The sequence below is a fragment of the Psittacula echo genome (genome assembly GCF_963264785.1).
Source record: "Psittacula echo genome assembly, chromosome: 3".
NCBI lineage: Eukaryota > Metazoa > Chordata > Aves > Psittaciformes > Psittacidae > Psittacula > Psittacula echo.
Genome location: NC_137736.1, coordinates 113,791,564 through 113,812,473, shown reverse-complemented (window position 1 = coordinate 113,812,473; position 20,910 = coordinate 113,791,564).

The window sequence follows — 20,910 nt, the reverse complement described above, 5'->3', positions numbered from 1 at the left end:
ATGTTAAGGATACCAGAACTGCACATAGTACTGCAGGTGGGGTCTTCATGAGAACAAAGGGGCAGGATCACCTCCTTCGACCTGCTGGTCACACTCCTTTTGATGCAGCCCAGGATACAGTTGGCTTTCTGGGCTGCGAGCGCACACTGAAGCCAGCTCATGTTAATTTTCTCATCAACCAACACCCCCAAGTCCTTCTCCACAGGGCTGCTCTGAATCTCTTCTCTGCCCAGCCTGTAGCTGTGCCTGGGATTGCTCCAACCCAGGTGTAGGACCTTGCACTTGGCATGGTTAAAACTTCATAAGGTTGGCATCAGCCCACCTCACAAGCGTGTCGAGGTCCCTCTGGATGGCATCCCTTCCCTCCGGTGTATCAACCGAACCACACAGCTTGGTGTCATCGGCAAACTTGCTGAGGGTGCACTCAATCCCACTGTCCATGTCTGAAATAGATGTTGAACAGGATTAGTCCCATCACTGACCCTTGAGGGACACCTGAGGTAACACTTGTTACCCCTCTCCAATTGGACATTGAGCCATTGACCACAACTCTTTGCGTGCGGCCATCCAGCCAATTCTTTATCCACCGAGTGGTCCATCCATCAAATTGATGTCTCTCCAGTTTAGAGACAAGGATGTTGTACAGGACAGTGTTTAATGCTTTGCACAAGTCCAGGTAGATGATGTCAACTGCTCTGCCCAGCAAAAGCAGTTTTTCTGTCTTATAAGTGAAGTGTGTCACTCCATCTGTGACAATCACACAGTGCTCTCTTCATTTTCTCTGAGTTATACAACTTTGTACTACGCAAGAATAACAAAAGAGCCATTATCCATCCCCGGTGGTGTTCAAGGCCGGGTTGGACAGAGCCTTGGGTGGCATGGTTTAGTGTGAGGTGTCCCTGCCCAAGGCAGGGTGTTGAAACTAGATGATCTTAAGTTCCTTTCCATGATTCTATGATTCTATGAGTAGAAACCACAGGGTATGAGGAACTTCAAAACAAGGAAAATACATGCATAATGGTTTTATTATGCAGTATTTTTTTATTACATAAGCACGGAACAACACACTTCAAATTACTTTAAATTATATGTGGGAGCAAGGCTCTGCAATCATAGCGTTTAAGTCTGAAGTCTGACGGTGAAAACTCTGACCCCTTGAGGCCAGTGAAAAAAATCACTGATTTCAATAAAGCCTGCATTTCCCTTCAGGTCTCTTACTCCTACTCTCAGCAGCTGCCAGTCTGTCCTGACCCAGAGAGAAAAAATGTAAAGCACTGTCTTATTCTAACCTGTCTGTGCATCAGCCTTCAGCAAGAAAAAATGTTACTGAAGTAGGCTGTCATGGTTTCCTTTTTAACTTTACAGAAATGAAGACAAGTTGAAAAGCATACACAATATGTCTCTCAGAAGAGAAAATCAAGAACAAGAGGTACTTTTTTCAATAAGGAAAAAAATAATATCTTGCTGAAAATATTTAGTGGTAGATAGGTCCCTTTTTCACACTGAAACTGGAAAACATTCTTATTTATAGATAGCTTAGCTAATACTGCAAAGGATTTTCACTGATGATGTGAAATAAGCTTGTGTTAATTTTATAAATCATGAATATTAAAACCCCCAACCCTTCTCTGTGCATAGTCACAAACCAAAATATCAGGGAAAGATGTAATCCCATTGTGCAAGTCTAAATCTTTTGAAAACTTTAATTTGATTAAAAAAATTTGGCATGAAAATAATTGGAAAATAATAGCATCTGGATGGTCCAGATATAATATGTAATGATAAAATTCTCAAAATTACACTGAAAATCCCAACAAGAAAAATTGCATAACAAGAATAGATAGCCTCTACTCTCCTATTTCATTTTTAATTAGAAAATTACCATTGCTGATGGAACATCCATGCATATCCTCTTTCTAGATTTAGTACAATGCAGTTAGCTCACAAGTGTCTTGGAATATTTACAAGTCCATGCAAAAATATTTAACTACAAGAATTACAGATATAAACTAACTGTTAACTTACAAGTCCACAAATAAAATTGTTTTCTACTGTGACAATAGTGTCTGTTTTAATAATTTATAACACACATTTTCTGTATATTTATTTATTTATTTTGTTGTTTTAAAATGTTTTTACTCAATAACCTAGAATATGTGCAAAAATCAAAGCAATCAGTTCCTTAGTGTGTATGATCCCAGAAGTAATTTTATTTCCTTCTCTCCTTTCTGTATCCACAAGGCCAAAATCTGATTAAATGCCCTGTTTTCATTGTATGAGAGGGTTCTGATCCAGTGGAGAAATGGTGGCATGGCTTCCCATTTACCTAGGTAAATACTAGGTGTATTGCTGAAAAAATCAGACTCTTAATGCAGGATTTTGATGACATGGAGAATTCATCTGTTAAAATGGCACCTGCACTTCTTATCTTGGGAAAAGTAACCTGCCTTCACCTTAGTCATTCTTTTGTGAACACTGTTGCACAGAGCTACTGTGTTCTCATATAGCTTTGTGGCTTGAACAAGCCTCTTAAATTTGTGACAACTATTTCCTTGTGTGTACATGCTGACTTTCAGGGTTGCTTAATAATGTCTGCTAAATTCAATAACAGCAATAAATATTCAATTTTATTAACAAGTCTGGCAAATCTTGCTTGCACTTTTTAGCTTAAAGCACTAGATGACGAAAAAAGTTTTGTTTTTCACTGATGCAGTAGAAAATAAGGGATGTGTATGCAGGACTCTCATTTGGATGTGCAAAACTGGAGGCTATTTGTAGTAGCCCCACATAGGGACAAATTTGTGCTAGTTTTGGATCCTAGTCTTTTTGCCACTTGACTTTGCTTTGAAGTAGATAGAAAGGAAGATCCATTCACAAGAACTAGGACAGAAGACTAAAAAACATTCAATCTATTGCAGATATCTGAAATGAAATATATTTGTCTTTTGCATGGGTTCCACAGTGGAACCTATGGGGGGAGGCATAACAGCTTTATGGCCCACTTATACCTTGGTCTCAGACTCTTCTGCGGGTTAAAATGGCTTTTTCTGTCATATAAGTAAATGGAATAGAAGCAGAGCAGCTCTTGCTGAAATTGCTTTGGGTGCAAGTGTTTTACACATTTGCAGTTTCTCTGTAAGGCTGCTCCATTAGACAGCCTATCAATAGTCGTCTAAAGAGTCCTGCCTGGAACAGTTTCTGGTCAAGAAAATTTGTAATCGGCATATAAAGGCACAAAGGAAGGAACAAAAAGTACGTATGTTTAAATATAAATTTTTTTGTTTTAATGCAAACAACTGTGATAACATGATGACAACAAAAAGCACCAGACTTCATGCATTTAAACTATGCTTCCCCACTGTTCTAATGAGTGATATGCAAATCCTTTATCATTGTTTTCAACCAAATAATTGTGTAGTTACTGTGTCAGGCCTCGTTTGTAAGACCATGTTTCAAACTAAAACAGAGAAGTGGCGATTAGCTTCTGCTCTGTCATCACATTTTCCTTGATGAAAACAGGTTGTGTTGATGAAAGGTCAGACTGAAGATGCTGTAGACAGAACTCCAATAATTAGGCACTGGGTGGGTGTGAATATTTGCTGCTCTGCTCATCTGTCTTGCATAGGACCACTTAAACCACAAGAGTGGTTTTTCTTTCATAGAGCCGCTCCTTCTGGAATAATTTTGTTGGTTGTATCGGGAAAGGGTCTGACTAGTCACAGCTTCTGTAATGATTTCCCCTATGCCACACTGTTCTCTGGAAATGCAGGTCTTTAGGAAGTGGTCTGAAAGAGGTTCTCATTGAATTTCATTAGAAATATATTCTGGGTCCAGGAGTTTCTAAGGTGAGACTGAAGCTTGAATGCTAACACTAATCACAGAACCATAGAATCAGCTAATGATTCTATCACTTCCCTGAGCAGCCTGTTCCAGTACCTCATTACCCTCTCATTGAAGAGATTTCTCCTAATATCCAATCTAAACTACCTCTGGTGCAGCACGAGGCCATTACCTCTTGTCCTATCACTTGTTACTTGGGAGATGAGACTGACCCCACCTCACTACAACCTCCTTTCAGGTACTTGTAGAGAGTGATAAGGTCCTCCCTGAGCCTCCTTTTCTCCAGGTTAAACAACCCCAGTTCCTTCAAGTGCTCCTCATCAGACTTATGCTCCAGACCCTTCACCAGCTCTGTTGCCCTTCTCTGGACCTGCTCCAGTACCTTGAAGTCTTTCTTGTAGTGCAGATCCCAGAACTGAACACTGGATTTAAGGTGTGGCCTCACCAGTGCTGAGTACAGAGGGATGATCACTGCCCTAGTCCTGCTGGCCACACTATATCTGATAAAAGCTAGGATGCTATTGGCCTTCTTGGCTGCCTGGGCACAAGCTGGCTCATACATAGCTGCTGTTGACCAACAGCCCCAGGTCCTGTTCTGCCAAGCTGCTTTCCAGCCACAATTCCCCTAGCCTGCAGCATTGCATGGGGTTGTTGTGGCCTAAATGCAGGACTCGGCACTTTGCCTTGTTGAACCTCAAAACTTGCTGAAGCTGAGGATTTACCCTGTTCCTATAGTATGTGCTGAGCTTTGTGCTGCTGCAAATCTAGGCTGTTCCTGAAGTGCTTTATCTAAATGTAGCCTGAATGTCAATGATATGTTTCTGACAGAAAAGACAAATTTATTCTCATGAATCTTTAACTTGATGTCATAAAGGAAAATCTTGATGAAGAATTCTGGGGATCAAACCTCATGCTTGCCACATCCTGTCTGCGTTCATGAAATGCCCCTACTGCTATCTGTAGGCTAAAATGTCTATTGACAAACCCACATGTTTTTGATGTTTGTTGAGTCCAAAAAAACCCCCATTTGTTGTTGAGTCACTGGGTTTCACAATCATCTCTAGACAGAGGTTCCAGAAGCTGTTCCTGCTGTTGGAGAGTATGAGATATGAGCCCCAGTGAGCTCATGGTGTAGACTGATACATCTGAACATCTGCAGAACATGTTTTGTGTTGAATGCCTGTCAGTAGCTATTGCTACCTGCCACGGAAAAAACTGCCTGGCTCTTAACCAATTCTATTTCTGGTTTTCTCATGCTCTAGACAAATTATTAATATTTTTTAAAAAAAGATCTTTCTTCTCTTAACTGTTTAATACCTAAATTTTTTTTTTTTTTTTTTCTGCAAGAAGGTTGTTTATTTTATGGGAAATTCCTTAACTATTTAGAAAAATAGAATCATTTAAGTTGGAAAGGATCTTTAAGATCATTAAGTCCAACCATTAACCCACTACTGCAAAGCCCACAACTAAACCATGTCCCTACATGCCATGTCTACATGCCCATTAAATCCTTCCAGGGATGGTGACTCCACCACTTCCCTGAGCAGCCTGTTCCAAAGCTTGACAACTCTTTCAGTGAAGAAATTCTTCCTAATATCCAACTGAAACCTCCCCTGATGGAACTTGAGGCCATTTCCTCTTGTCCTGTCACTTGCTACTTGGGAGAAGACACTGACACTCACCTCGTTACAACCTCCTTTCTTCATTGCAGTGATGGCTGTGACCCCACTAGCATGCCTCAGAGACTGAGATTACACCATTAGCCAGTGCTGAAATCTGATTTTAGCAATATCGGAGCTGTTGACACTTCGTGCTCGCAGGTAGCACAGGCTTGGCTATGAGGGCTGCACTAACTGTAGTACATTAGTACATTCGTTGTCAACCAACTCAAATTCATTGTCAAAACAATTCTAAAATACTGATGTCAGTGCAAATTAACATTGCCACTTGTTATCAGCATTCATAGGTTCAGCATGGACGACTCACTTTGTTATGGTAGGTCTTACATCAAAATAAACATAGATCAGAACAGAACAGAATGGAATGAAACGGAACAGAACGGAACAGAATGGAACAGAACAAACTGGAACAGAACAGAACAGAACAAAAAAGAGAATATATCAATTGGGAGGGACCTACAACAATCATCTAGTCCAATTGCCTGATGTCTTCAGGGCTGACATTAAGTTAGAGTATATTATTAACAGCTTTGTCCAAATGCCTCTTAGACACAGGTCTGGGGCATTGGACACCTCTCTAGAAAGTCTGTTCCAGTGTTTGACTACCATCTCGGTAAAGACGTGATTCCTAATGTCAATTGTGAACCTCCCCTGGTGCAGCTTAGAACCATTCTCATGTGTCCTGTCACTGGATCTTAGGGAGAAGAGCTTAGCACCTCCCTTTCTACTTCCCTTCCTCAGGAAGCTGTAGAGAGCAATGAGTTCACTCCTCATCCTCCTCTCCAAAGTAGACAAACCCAGAGTCCTTAGCCACCCCTCACAGAAGATGCCTTGCAGCACTTTCACCATGTTTGTTGTTTTCCTTGGATCTCCTCTTGCTATTGACATCCTTAAAAAGCCTTTCTTATTGTCTGACATAATACTAGCCAGTTTCAACTTTAGTTGAGCTTTAGCTTTTTATGTCTTCTCCTTGCATATGCAAACCACGGCTCTTGCTGTGAAGCCTGACCTTGCTGCCAGAGATCATGCAATTTTTTCCTCTTGAGCATTGTGAGTGGTTCACTGCTCACAAGCTGGTCTTCTGTCCTGATTGATTGACTTAGGACACAGTGGAATTGCCTGTTCCAGTGCTTTTAACAGGTGGTTCTTATAGACTAACCAGCACTTGTGGACTCCTAAGCCCCCAAAAGCAGATTCCCAGGGGATACTGCTAAGTATCTCCCTAAGCAGTTTGAAAACCAGGATAGCAACGCTGCTGACCTTTTTTCTCATTATTCTGAAAAATTTAAACTCAACCATTTATGGCCAAGAGTGCTGTCTACCATCACATCTCACATGAGTCCTTCTCTACTCACAAATAAAGAGTCTAGGAGGGTATCTTTCCTACTTGGCTTATTGACTACTTGTGGCAAGAAATTATCTTAACCAAACTTGTGGAATATTTCCCAGTCTTGCTTGTCACAGCAGATGACACAGCTTGTCATATGGTATTCCTATAAAGTCTAGTATTTGGGAATCAAAGCTTTCCTGGTGGAGCTATAATTACATGAGATAATTTTTCATGAGTAATCTTTCAAGACTCAAAGAGATAATTTTTTTACTTGTGCAATAAATATGCATGCAACTTTTTTTGCAACTAATTGAAACATAGGGTTTGTGTGCTGTGTTTTTTTCAGCAGAACACTGAGGAGAGTTTAAAACTAATGGAGGAAAATGCTGAATTAAATGCTGAATTAAAATTGGGTTTTGGAATCATCTGATGATTTCACAGCTTCGACCTGTAGCTGATACATTCCAGTCTTTGTTAAAGCAGGTGGACAGGGAATTGCATTCATCTCCATCACAGAAATAAATCAATAAATATGCTATATTTGGAAACAGACATTGTGTTTATAGTAACTTCCTTACTTCCAAGGAGTACAGACTGGCAGGATCAGGCCTATTTGCTGTAGTTAAAAATGTACCATTCACCTCCAGGGCTTCATCTAGTTAGCTACCAGTTCCTCTGAACTCCTTATGAATACTTTTTGGATAGTCTTTTCCCATCTTTTTTTTCTCTTCATCATAGCTTTGAAAATGGAAACAATTACCATAAATGGGCCAGCATTAATGCTGGTGTTTTCATACTTTTGAAAATGTATTTGGAATAGCAAGATTTCTTCACTGCAATCAATAAATGAGATCTAAATAGTGCCTTTGATAAGGAACTTTGAATATGCAGTATTAGAAAGTGGGCAGAGGCAGCTCTTTTCAGCCTGTTGGTGGTGTATGAAGAGCAATAAAATAATAAACAACCCCTTCCTGTCTCTTCCTGTTGTCTTCCACTTAGAAAAGCATGCAAGCCTTACAGTTGCTCACTCCCAATAGCCCTGCTATGGCTACCTAACTACTCCTCACCCATGGGATTGGTTTCAGGCAATCTCATTTGTATTGTGCAGTCTACATAATGTAGTCTGTGTGGATGCAGTTAGACATTTTCACACCTTAAAAAAAAAATGGACTACATAGGACAGAAAAGGGAATGTTTGGAAGTTCCAGTTAAATGTGCAAAATAGAAAATCTATAGGGAGCCATAGGAAACTGCGTGATGTAAAAAGAAAGCTATAGACACTGCAAGAAACATAATTAGGTTTAGGATAATGGAAATTTTCTAGGACTGGTAGAAACGGCTCATGAAAAACAGTTCACGGTTGGTTTTCTTTAAGATTAGTATCCACTCTCAAGTCGATAAAATAAAAAATCAGATTAAAAGCTTTGATACTAAGTTTAATGCTGGTCTTCAAGGAAATTCGGATGATCTCCATAGCAACTTTGCTAAGTACTAACTACGGTAGCACAGACATTTATTTTATTTCATCTATATTTATTTTATTACCCATGCCTATGCCAGAAAATACACATGCTCTGTATTCACCAATAAATTTTATACCTCTTATGAAGATTTTATAGCTTTTCTGAATGTGGTTTCTTTAGAACGAATAAATGTGTTTGGTCAGTGGTTTGAACAGCTGTAATAATATTACACACACTATGCATCCTTATTTCATTTGCTTAGCAAGCGTGAGCTGATTTTAAATAGGTGGGTCAGAATTTTCCAGGAATCTTTTCTCGGAAAAAGTAATGGATTTTTTTTCTTTTTGAGTAACCGCCTCTTTCTTCAATTTTTAGTTACCATTTGTTTTTCTGATTTCATTAAGAAAAACAAAGAAAGCAAATTAAAATAATTTGGACATGTCACAAAAAAATCCATATGTTACAAAAGAGAGATAAATAATCAAAATCATGTAGGAAGGCAAAGATTTAAAAACATTTCATTGTGTTTTCACTGATTGTCTTATGAATTTACCAATTTTAAGATATTTTATTTTCTTTATTTTCTTAACTATCGCAAGTATTTAAAATTGCACTTCTACTTAGAAAAAGCTAGAAAATTGTAAGGATTATTAATTCTATTTTAAATGCAGGTTTGATTAGACTGGCTTCTGGGCTGTGCTTATTTCTCCCCAGCAACCTCCTGGAGAGAGAATGAGTAGTAGTGAGGGTGGAAAAGGTGCTCGTGGTAAGAAGGGATCTACTACACATACTAACACTTTCTCTGCTGATTAAGAGCTTAGAATTTAGGCTACCTCTTCTTCTGGTGTGGTTTGGTATTTACAGAAGGTTTTCAGCTGAACAGTTCCATTTCAGGACTATTTTCTGCCTTGTACTACTTGGAATATGGGATAAGTATTTTGTGGCTCTTCTAAACATTGATACCTCTGAAACTGGAGGAGCCAAGAATTGATGAACCATGCCTGTGCTTTGTGTTTAAGCATGGCGTGAGAGTGTATCTCATTCTGCTTGTGAAATCTGCAGGCTGGGGGAGGCTGGAGAGATGCAGAACAATCTGGGTTTAGCTCTGTTCAATGGAGGTACTCTCTAAATTAGTATTCAGAGGTTGGAGTAAATCACAGGTAAAAACTGAGTATAATGGGAGTTTTGCTTGAAATACTCATATATACCATATACATTGTAGATATCTACATTTTGTCAGACCCTTGCAATGCTTTTAGTTTGTCTGCAAACCTCCTCCACGGTTGAATCTGAACATGTGATACAAGTGGAACATACTTAAAAGATGGATTTTGCAGGACTTTCATCTGACTGACAGAAAGCAGGTTTAATCTATAGACAATCTATCGAGAAGAGGCCATAGGAATTCTGCATTGAATTCACTGCAACAAGGGCTGCTGCCTTGGTCATATAAACCCATAACTATCTTGATGAAAGCTGTGTGGGGTGGGATTTGGAATGGAAGAGAGTTAAAGAGCTAGAGATTTGCCAAGTGTAGTATGTTGGCTGGATTCTCCTCAAAGTCATATAAAAATACACACATGTGTACATCTGCTCTTGTGTGTGTCTAAAAAGATTCTGTGCAATTTTACTGCGCCAACTGTCCAAGATAATCTTGGGTCTGCTCATCCTACCACTAGAACAATGTGTTTCACATCTGTTTTGAAGGAGCAGTAGCAGTCTCCAAAGGATATCCTGCTTTATAATTTTTCCCTTTTTTATTGTGGTGGTGTGGCTGCCTATAAACCACTGTTATGTTGCCTCTTGTGAAATGGTCACAGCAGCTGCAACCCTCATTGAAATTCTTGGCAAATGCATCTAAATTCTCTTGTCACACTGCCAGGCATCAAACTAAATGGGAACTAACTAAATGGATGTAAAATTAAAAGGAAGGAGACTAGGTGAGATAAGCAGAAAGCATTTTGTGTTGTGTGTGGGCCTCACTAGAAGATGCTGCACTGTCATCTGTGAGCCTGGTGTTTGATGGAGTTTGAGAGAGATGGATGGTTGCTCAGGCTATGGCTGCTCTTAGTAAATTTTGTGGTACTGAAGAATTCCCAGGCACTAGATCTCAGTCCTTTGCACTGGAGTGGCTCTTGGATGGTTTCATTTCAGGCCGGTCCTCTGAATGGTTCCAGGCACAATTCAAGGACATGTCATGGGTCAGGGACAATTCTCAATAACCATGTTTGATGTAGCAAGACTACATTGGACTTCAAGTTTATTCAATAGCATGGGCATGAGCTGTTTCATGCCTGTTGGCCTCCACGTCAGAGAACGGTCCTAATTGTATTTTATTTCCCACTACAGAACTAGCCTCAGGATTTAGCCTCCATCTGAAAAGCTGTCTTAGGTACTTCAACCTAGTAGCTTCGTCATATCAATCTTATGATTTCTCTTTGATCTGGTTATACTGGCTATATCTACAGCTGGAGATCAGTCCCCAGCACTGATTAATGCATTAGTCCAGCTACAATCATGTTACCTTTGGTCTGTCAGGCGTTTTTGCAGGCAGTAGCTCATCTTTGGGTCTCAGAATGAGAGACTAAGTGGTAATAAAAATCCTAAAAAAAAAATATTCTTCAAGTCACAGATTTAGGAAATTACTCACAGGCCACAGAGGATATGGCAACCAGTTTATGAAATCTGGGGCATTTTTCAGTTCCTAATGAAAAATGAAAATCACACAAATTAAATTTCATTTTTGGAAGTTTTCTTTGTTTTCCAAAGTATTTTGCTGACAATGATTATTTTTGGCAAAGTGCTATTATAGCTCAAGTCCAGTGAAATCCTGCATGACTTCCCTACCAGCTCATGGTAGGCTGTGGTGAAGTGTGGCTGCAGTATGCAGGATTTCAATGGACTTGCTCCAAAATGGTACAAACATGCTGACTGCTTTAAGTCTGGAAAGCCCAGGGGAAAAAGTGATTGTCACAGCTTTAAGCAGAATGCTGATTGATTGATACCTGAAAGATCTTTCCTTTATTTTGCAGAATAAATTCTCAGTCTCCTTGGTCCCTACTTTCACAGTAGCTGGAGTGGCAGGCCAGCAAAGAGAGAGAAGTTGTCCTAGCTCAGCAGAAGAATTAATTTTGGGATTTCTACTGTAAACTTGGGCTGAAATGGATCCAAGCAATCATTAGCTACCCTCTTTTAAGTGATAATTTGATTGATGCTCTAACAGAAAGAATGTGCATCCATTCTCACACCCCATAGCCACTGAAGAGTCTGCTTGAGAGATAATCTTTGGTACTTTTGCAATATTTTACAGGGTTTTAAGGTTAGACCTCTAAGAATCAGGTTTGTTTTCCTTATTAGCTCCCAAAACAAAGGCAATGAATACTTGGGTGTGCTATCAGAGCACCCTGAAGGGGAAAGGATTGGATAAGATCCAGGTAGATGACAGACAACCTATCAGATGGGAAGAAAATATGATAATATAAACAGAAAAGCATGGTGAGGCATGTCAAGTTTGTCCATGTGAGTGTGCCAAGCCATCAATGTGCAAAGAGCAAGCACTGACCATTGCTGAACTAACAAAATAAATAGACCTGTTGTGTAAAATTATATTTCAAAAGCGGGCAGGTACATGCAGATTGCTTCTTGAGGGAAGTCTTTGAACTGTACTGACTCCAGAATCATGTCCAACTGCTAGTTTGTCCAGGACAAAGCTGTGCCAGGGACCAAGTTAATAATTTATAGTATAGATCATTACTTCTCTGATGTTGCTTAATTTACTCTACTGAGGACATGGAACCAGTATGTCCTCCAGACATTTCAGGATTTTTCTCCTCAACACTACAAGCTGATAAATGTTCCAGTGTTGATTTTGCAAATTTCTTCAGGATGGACTTAGCATTAAACCAGCAATCACCTATTTTAGGGTCATATAGCCTCCTGTCAAACAGCAGCAGGAGTGTTATCTGGTGGCTCCTTAATAAAGCACAACAATAAGCAATGTGTTTCTACATATATTCTGATCCTTAGTGCAGTAAAACTGTGGACTGTGCTATTTTATTAAATTATTGTCACAGATAATGATGGATCAAATTTTGTTCTCTCACTTTCTGTTACAAAGTCATAGGCCAGAAATAGCTTTTCCAGGATTTATTGAGTTAGTCCAGTTTTGAAAATGTAATATTAGATCCTTTTCTTTATACTTGTTTCAATGAGTTTCCTTGGGATCGAGGTGTATCAGTGTGTTCATGTAGCATTCACTTTCCAAACTGACCTCAAATTTATCCCATAATGTAGGATTTCACACTCCCACATTTTAAACTGACATCCCACATCGTTTCTCCCAAGGTAGCTCAGCAACAGGCTGATTTCTAGATGTAAATTTCAAGGACTGTTTCACAGGAAGTCCTTAAATCTGTAATTTATAATCCGCATTTGTGGGGACTAGTGGGGCCTTTTCATAGTCTGACATCTAGTGGCAGCGTTCTGTAATAGTAACGACATAAAAGATGAAGCCAGAGAAGGTCAGGAATATCACGCCAAGGGAAAATTTTAGCCATTAACATGTAACAAGATAATTTAATTTTGTGATAGCCATCCTATATTTTAAACTTTGCAATCTTCTTAATGTAAGGCAATGCACTTAGTGGTGCAGTAACAAGCTTGTGCTTCTCACTTAAACAGGTGAAGAACTGTGCATTTGAGCTTGCTTTGTGCTTTTTGATAATGCAGTCTTCCCTTAATTCTAAGTACTGGCAATTTCTGGCAAAATCATAGACACTCATTGCAAAGTCTCCACTGACTTTATAAGGCAGATAAAAGATTTGAAATACAAATAGGAGACAACACTCATATAAATTAAAATAAGTTAATGGTCCTTTTCAAATCACTCAAGTGATGCCTTCTCATGTCCAAAGACAGAAACCCCACAGCTCATCATCTTCACGTACATATGTGCATTCATGTATTCTTTTCCCATCTGGGCTCTCCTGGAAAGAGCTGGTAGTTTGCTATGTCAGAAACACCACGCCATGGTCTCTGAGTCATGCTCATAGTGTTGTAGTCCACATCATTGGTCACCTGAACACATTGGAATGCCTCTATGTCTCTAAGATTCCTTGTCATGCGGCTACTGCCATCTCCACAGCCTGATGCCTTCCTTTTTGCATATAAGACTTGTCAAGGTACTCCTAAAAATCCAGAAAAATTCAGGCAAATATTGCTCATTGACATGTCAATGTTTTGATTTATGTAAATGGAGTATCTCCCACAATTTGTATAGTGTGAAATGCTGATTAAAAAAAAAAGTGTTGCTGAACATAGTAAAGTCTGGCAATGAAAAATGGGCAGTTACTAGCATAAAAAAACTATAACATATTTATTTTGAAATTAGATCTTATGCTGAATTGAGGTTTGATTCAGAATGAAAGGAAATTGTAATTTTGGAGTTTTCTATGGTATCAGACATTTAGGTTTTGACAAGCTTAGTGTATTTACGTGAGTTTTCTCTAAGGCAAATAGAAATTTGGCAAAGAAGTATAAACAATAACTTCACTGTAGTCTATAGATTGATTTCTATTTCAAATACATAGAGATGAAGAGATGGAAGGGAATTGATGGGTATTTGTAGAGTTATTGAAGAAAAACGCAAGGGCATAGTAAAGAGGTTACATGGAAGAAGCATGTGATGTATTTGAGAATAGTGGCGCCACAACACTAGAACATCCTTGATGATAGGCAGTCCTATTGATATCTTTCTTCAGATATTTAGGTCTTATCTAAAGACTGAGGTAAGGTATCCGCAGGAATGACTCACCTTATCCTAAGACAGGCATTCTGTGAAAAGCATCTTCATCTAGGATGGTCAAATGAATCATCATCTGAAAGAATCTATGTCTTTCAATCATCTCCAAAAGAAGCTTTGTGTCTGCCAGATGTGTTCAGATATCTTGGATACCCTGTAGTCAGTGTCACTAAATGCTTATGTTGAGGCAACAGAATCAGTTGACCCATACTTAAATTAGATGAATCTGCTGTGCATGTAGCTAAGGTTTCTTCTACAGGGAGAACTTGTGCAGTTGTGATCTTTGAAAAGGAGGTTGGTGGCATGAGGCTCTTTGCACTGAAGCACTTCTCACATTTTACTGAAGGAGCTTCCGAGTGTGGCAAGTTACTGTGGTGGTGCATTATGACCCCCACCTCCTCTGGGCCGATCCACAATTTCAGGAATTCCCATTAGGCTTTGTCCTTTGTGTAATGAGCTGGTGGTTAAATGTCCCTTGACTGTACTAGGATGCATGGCTAAGGTGGGAACGGCACTGACTGTACCAGGAAATTCTGTTGCTTGGCCAAGGTGGGAAGTAACAGTGGGAATAATCAGTCATTCGTTGACAGCCTTGGAACATTCTGCACCTTGGTTGTAGCTCGTGTGGAACAGTATCACTGTTACTAGAACTTTGAAAATTGCAGTAATTTCTAACCTGGTTTGTGGCCAGGGTGGAAATTTACTGATGGCTAAAGCCAATCATCCTGCAACAGTGGTCCTAAGTGAGGCCCTTTTATAAATACATGTATTTAGATATCTATGCTTGTCCTGCTGCAACACACCTTCAGCCCCTCATCTGCAGTAATCTTCAGTTCCCTTCTTTGTCATCTTCCTACTTTCCCAGAAATGCGGGTTAGGTTTGCAGTGGAAAACAACAAAAATAATCTAAGCCAACTGGGAAAGGGCTGGTGATCACTGTAACACTCAAATCTTGAGAAATAGAAGGGATTGGTTATGAATTGGGGTGGATATAAACTCTGTAAAGTTCCCTTATCCATGTCCCTGGAAGGGATAAGGATATCAGCCATCCACTGATCATAACAGAGGTCTACTTTGTATGCTTGCCAGGACAAAAATGCTGAGGTTTAATTTTTCAGCCTTACATGGTGATTTCTGGGAGGAAAGGGGCTCTGTTTTGCAGTCTTTGAGTTGCATGAGTAAGAAGTACTAGCTACAGATGTCTAGATTACTCTTGAAATTACTCTGTCAAATTTCACTGTGGAGAATGTATTTGTTATTGTATCTCAAGCCTGATCACGACCCTGGGAACTCTAACATTACAGAAATCTTCATGGAAACCCTGTGACTTGTCAGTGCTGTGCTTTCTTCTGTTGATCGCATTGTGATTAAACATGGTGGAGGGAAGACTATGCAGGTGATTTTGAGAAGGAGCTTCCAATTGAGCACACACCTTTGTCAAAATCAGGGCAAATCTGACATTCAGTCAGGTTTCTCCAAAAGAAGTGCAAACCCAGAGGGAAGGGGGAATCGCTGCTGTGTGACATGAGCCTGGGGCTCTCTGTGCCACACCACAGGGAGAGCAACACTTCTGCCAGGTGGTGATGGGGAAGCCCAGCTGCCCCAAGGTAGAGGCAAGGGCTGAAGCTATGTTACAAGCAGCCCTTTTGATGCTTTGCAAGTTACAAGAGGCTTTTTACTTAAATGTGAAACTCCAAGATTCAGTTTTTAAACACACACAAATAACTCAGTAATACATATAACAGTAATAACACATATAATGCAGTAATAACTTCTAGAGATAGGTCTGATAACCTGGGATGAAGGAACTGCCACGAGAATGTAGAATCTACATAGGGATTTTCAAGAAAGTTTCTTACACAGATTTCCATAAGCAGCTTCTCTTTTCTTTGGTTCTGTTCCTTTCTGTGTAAAACTGAGCAATCTTTTGATTTTCCAGCAGGGTTATAAAAGAGGATTCAGCTACTGCTCCCACACTTGGTTAATGACACAGTGGTTGTTCTTCTGGACAGAGAATAACCTTGCAAAGCACAGCCCTGAAAAGAAGCTATGGGATTTCAGATAGCCACAGGCAACCTATGTGGGGTAGTTACACCACCTGACTGTGCACATAGACATCAGATCTCCTTATTTCTCCTCCCAGTGCACATTTGTTTTACCTTCTTAGAATCGATGTGTTAAACTAAATGTCTACTCCTGTCAGACACTTTAGGATCATGTTGCAACAAAGCTGACTTTGATTTTGTAATTTCTAAGTAAATAAAAAGGTGCAAGTGAATGAAGGCTTATAAGCTCTATCAGTTCAGGTGGTTGTGGTAACCGCCAGCAAACATAAACGCACAGTTTTGTCAGAGAAATTTACCCTGATAGGTATTTATCTATTTGCTTTGAATACCACAAACATATTCCAGCATGATCCAAGGCATGTACAATTACATTTTTACAACTGCTGCTGAGAGCAACACTACCCGAGGGCTAAATCCATCTTTCTTACAACTCCCTGCTGTTAGCTACACAAGCAAAGCTTTCAGTAGGAGACTTGGGACTGACTTCTGGTGCTAAAACACTTTCCTTTGGCCACATGGTTTGTGGATCATTCTCTGGTCTCAGTTCCGATCTCTCTCCACTAGGCACATGGACAGCTGTGGCAGAGCCCCCCACATAGCTTCCTCCACCAGAAATTTGACTTTTTTGTACACAAACTAAACCCTTGTATGGCAAGTGAGGACAATGAGGCTGACTTCAAAACCACACTGCTCTGAAACAAAATGCTAATGTACAATCAGCCTTTCTAGGCATGCTTATCCTAGTATTAAAATTTACAGTTCCCTTGTCCCTTGCCCCAGACAGATGCTCTGAGAGAGAAAATCCTTATTCCTGCCTGCTGTCAGTATGTTCTCTCAGCTCAGGATCCTTTTTCCATAAATGTTTTGTTTCACACTCGCTATAAGGATGGGGTCATGATGGTCAAATTCTCCCTAAATTGCAGAGACTTAAATTTTCCTGATGCTTAAACATCTTTGAAGTCTCAAATCCAGTCAGTAGGACACCCAGATACAAGGATATAGTGGAAATTAGGTAATTAGAATTTGACCTTCACAGTCTAAGTAAATTCTTACAGAAATATCGTGTGTGGAAAAAAATCTACCACAGCACATTCAGAAATCAATGGACGACCTCTGTATTTCCTTTGGTACAATTTGCATTTTATTTAGCCTTCTGCCTTCTCACTGATTCCCAAAATTATGACCTCCAATAATCTGCACCTGAGGCAGAGGCAGAAAGATTTTCAATGTGGCAGGTTAAGCTCTGGGGATGAGAGCTGAGGAGACTGCAAGGGGAAGGAAGACAGTGGAGTCCATTCTTGTTTCATGTGCAGATCATTTTGAATGTAACAGTGTGAATGCTCGTTTCTACAGCCAAGTGCTTGAGGAATGGCTGACGTCTGAACGCTTTGTCTGAACTCTGTTATGGCAGTACACTTCTATGGTCACAATAAGCACAGATGTCTTCATTAGGATGTTGAGTCAAAGATTTCAAAAGTAGTATTACTTAAACATGTGTTTGAATTTTGGTGTGAGCTTGAAGGCTTTGCTGAATCAGCATCTTCTCTAATGAAAGCCTGTCTTCTAGCTCATAACGTACACAGGCTGTGCTGTGATCCTGGAAATGAGGAAAGAGTTTATCACTCTTAGAAATGAAAAACACGTCTTTAATAATAGCCATTCTCCTTCCATATTTTATGCTTGTTAAAATATGTGTCCAGGTGATGTTTATGTACATCTCTGTAAACATACACATTTTAACTTGTAGAATTTTGCTCCAGAACATACCTGTAGCAGTTTGGTTTCCTCCTGAGAAGCCTTCCTTGCTTCCTTACACAATGTGCATTTCTTTTGCTCTTAGAGCCTGTTTTGTTCACAATAATCCTGTTTGCAGTAGTACAAAATGATAAGTACACTTTTCAGCTGCTTGGAGAAATATAATAACCTAAGCTAAATTACACCATGATTTAAAGAAAAGAGTTCATATATTTATTGTATAAATCACTTCCTCTATAATCTTGGATGAAAATCAAAAGCAGTGCTTATAAAAGTAATGATGATAGTCTGAAACACATCTACAGGTAAATATGTATATATATATGTATTATATACAGACACACATTTGAAAAATGTTTTCTGGTGCTTTTTGTAAACTCCATATTTTTCATCTTTATTGCAAAGGTCTTCTGTTTGATAATGACATTTACCATATGCCTGTAAGCTATTTTTCTGTCAAAATCACCTTCATTTTTAGATATTGATTTTTTATCTTAACCAGTGTAACCTTCTCAACCTGGGGTAAAGCAGATTTTACCAGCTCCCATAATAGTTGCTGACAGTTAAGGGGACTCAGTCCTTCAGGACATAGTTTCTAACACTCTTTGATAAAGTCTAATCTTTAAAAGCTCATGTTGGCTTTTTACTTGATGGTTTAAAACCTTGTGTTGCTCAGCTGTGGAGGCTGTATTGCCCTCGGTTCTACAAGTAGCATTTTTAATGTAAAATACTCAAAAGTAATTTTTGTGCAGCTGTTGGGATTCCCTACTCCTTTAGCCCCTAAAGCCTGCAGAGCCCCACAGGGACCATACAGACCCACATGCACCTGTGGGCAAGGCACCTCTATTGGAGCACACAACCACACACATATCTATGTTTTTTCATTTACTGAAAGGCAGCAAGACACAGTGCTTACACATCATTAAAACACATGAAGCACATGATGCATAAGGAAAAACCCCAACAGACAACACCCACCCCCATAAGCTTATTTAATGAATGAATACCGCCAGACCATGAAAAACTCTGATTCACAGCCAGAACCACAGAACCCATGTCTCAAACCTTTAGGTCCTGTCTACAAAGTATGTGTAGAGGATACACTCAGTAATGTCAGTGAGATGGCTGTCATTAACAGTTGTCACTCTGCAAAGGGTATTATAGCCCTCAGAGTAGTGCTCTCCTTCATTTTACCCAGGCACACTGTGCAGCTCATCTGCAGTCCTTGCTGGCATTCTGTCTGGTACCTGCAGTGGCTACACTGTTTTAGTACACTGCTTTGCATAGTTCTGGCATGTCTGAAGGTTCAGTGTTCAAAAAAGTTCAAACTTCATAAGCTGTTCAAAAACTGCGTTGCCTATCAACATTTAAATACGGTCCTTGCAGCTTCCTTTTCTGTTATCAGAACTTGGACAATTAGCCGGAAGAGGCATGGAGTTATGAGCAAGGTCAGGGAAGAGTGGTTATGTACATCCACATAACGACAAGTTCTTTCTCCATACATAAGCTCTCACACTTGTCTTTTTATTTACTTTAAGACATCAAACCCTTAGAAAGATTCAGTATCAGTTTTCTCAAGGCTTTTGGAGTATCCCTCTGCTACCCAAGAGCACAGGGGATATGTTTCTCACCTTAAAGCATAAGGGAAAGAGCTGGGGTTTAAGCTCTGCTCTAGCAAGTATTTCACTATAGACAGCTCCTGCTCCACTCTGGTACATAAAGCACTCCCATGCCTGTACTAGAAGACCAGGTTCTTGCAGGCTGAGAAGCGAGCCGGACTTTTCAGGACAATCTACCAAGAATGCCGTACTTGTGTGTCTCAGCAACACGTGCCATTAGGATGCATAATTTACTCATTTCCTAATCCAATCTCATCATCAGTATCTTATGATCAATTTGAAAAACAGCTGCTAAAAAACATTAATTGGCCAAGAAACGAATGAGCATTTTTTCTTTGTGATACAAAACAACTGAAAACACTGTTTTTATATGTCTTTCCTGTCTTGCCTTGTCTGCCCTTCCAAACTGCTCTGGTCAACAGTAGGAGGAATATGACACTACAAAACCAAATGAAAATGTGCAGAGGAAGGTAAGAAGGATGTTTAGTGAAAACACCGAGACAACAATTTTAGCTTGATCACATGGGAGTCTGGTTTTGGTGTATCTGTTTGTGTGTCCATCTGATCTCACAGTAACTGCAGGTCCTGACCAACTTCAGCCAAGTTAAACTGAGACACTGTAGTTCCTAGAGGTTTTGGATAAAAAGCATAAAAGAGAAATAACCTTATTAATGGGAACGTGGATAATTCATCTGTTGGCTGGGCTGTGGGGCCAGTTGCTGGTCAGCCCCATGGGTAGCTGCACGGTGTTTACTCAGCTAGTAAACTAGCCTTTTGGTGTAGGGAATGCCTTTTCAGGCCTTCTTTGAAAAAACAGGAAAAGCAGTGCTCATTGCTTTCTTTATTTTTGCGGGTGACCCATGGAAACGCATCCTGTGCTGGATTAAGGGAATACCAAAGCTGGCAGTCAGAGAACTTCATTGACAGCATTTCACTGTTAAAGATTAACTTTCCTTAAGACAAAGGATTTACATAAAGTGTGAAACAAGGTTTCACCTGAGAAAAGGAGCACAGAGTAGCTATAATGTTTGTTTATGTATCTGAAGACAGAGGAACTTGACTATGTATGACAAAGAACTGAATAATCTCCTTGATGACTCAGTGATTAAACTTTTCTTGCAGCTAAAACTACAATTGTATTAAACACTGAGCAAAGTGTGTGTGAAAGACTAATTGTCTGAGTATAAACACCTGAGTGTGACTTGGCTTCTGAGATTGTGCTGTTAAACTCTGCTTTCTACACAGCCAACAACTGTACTGAATGTTTGATAAGAGTTTAAGGAAGCTGGAAATCCAGTAATAGGTAAGGAATTGTCTCCATCCTGCCTGCCTTCAGCATGTTCTGCTCTTGTCTTCTG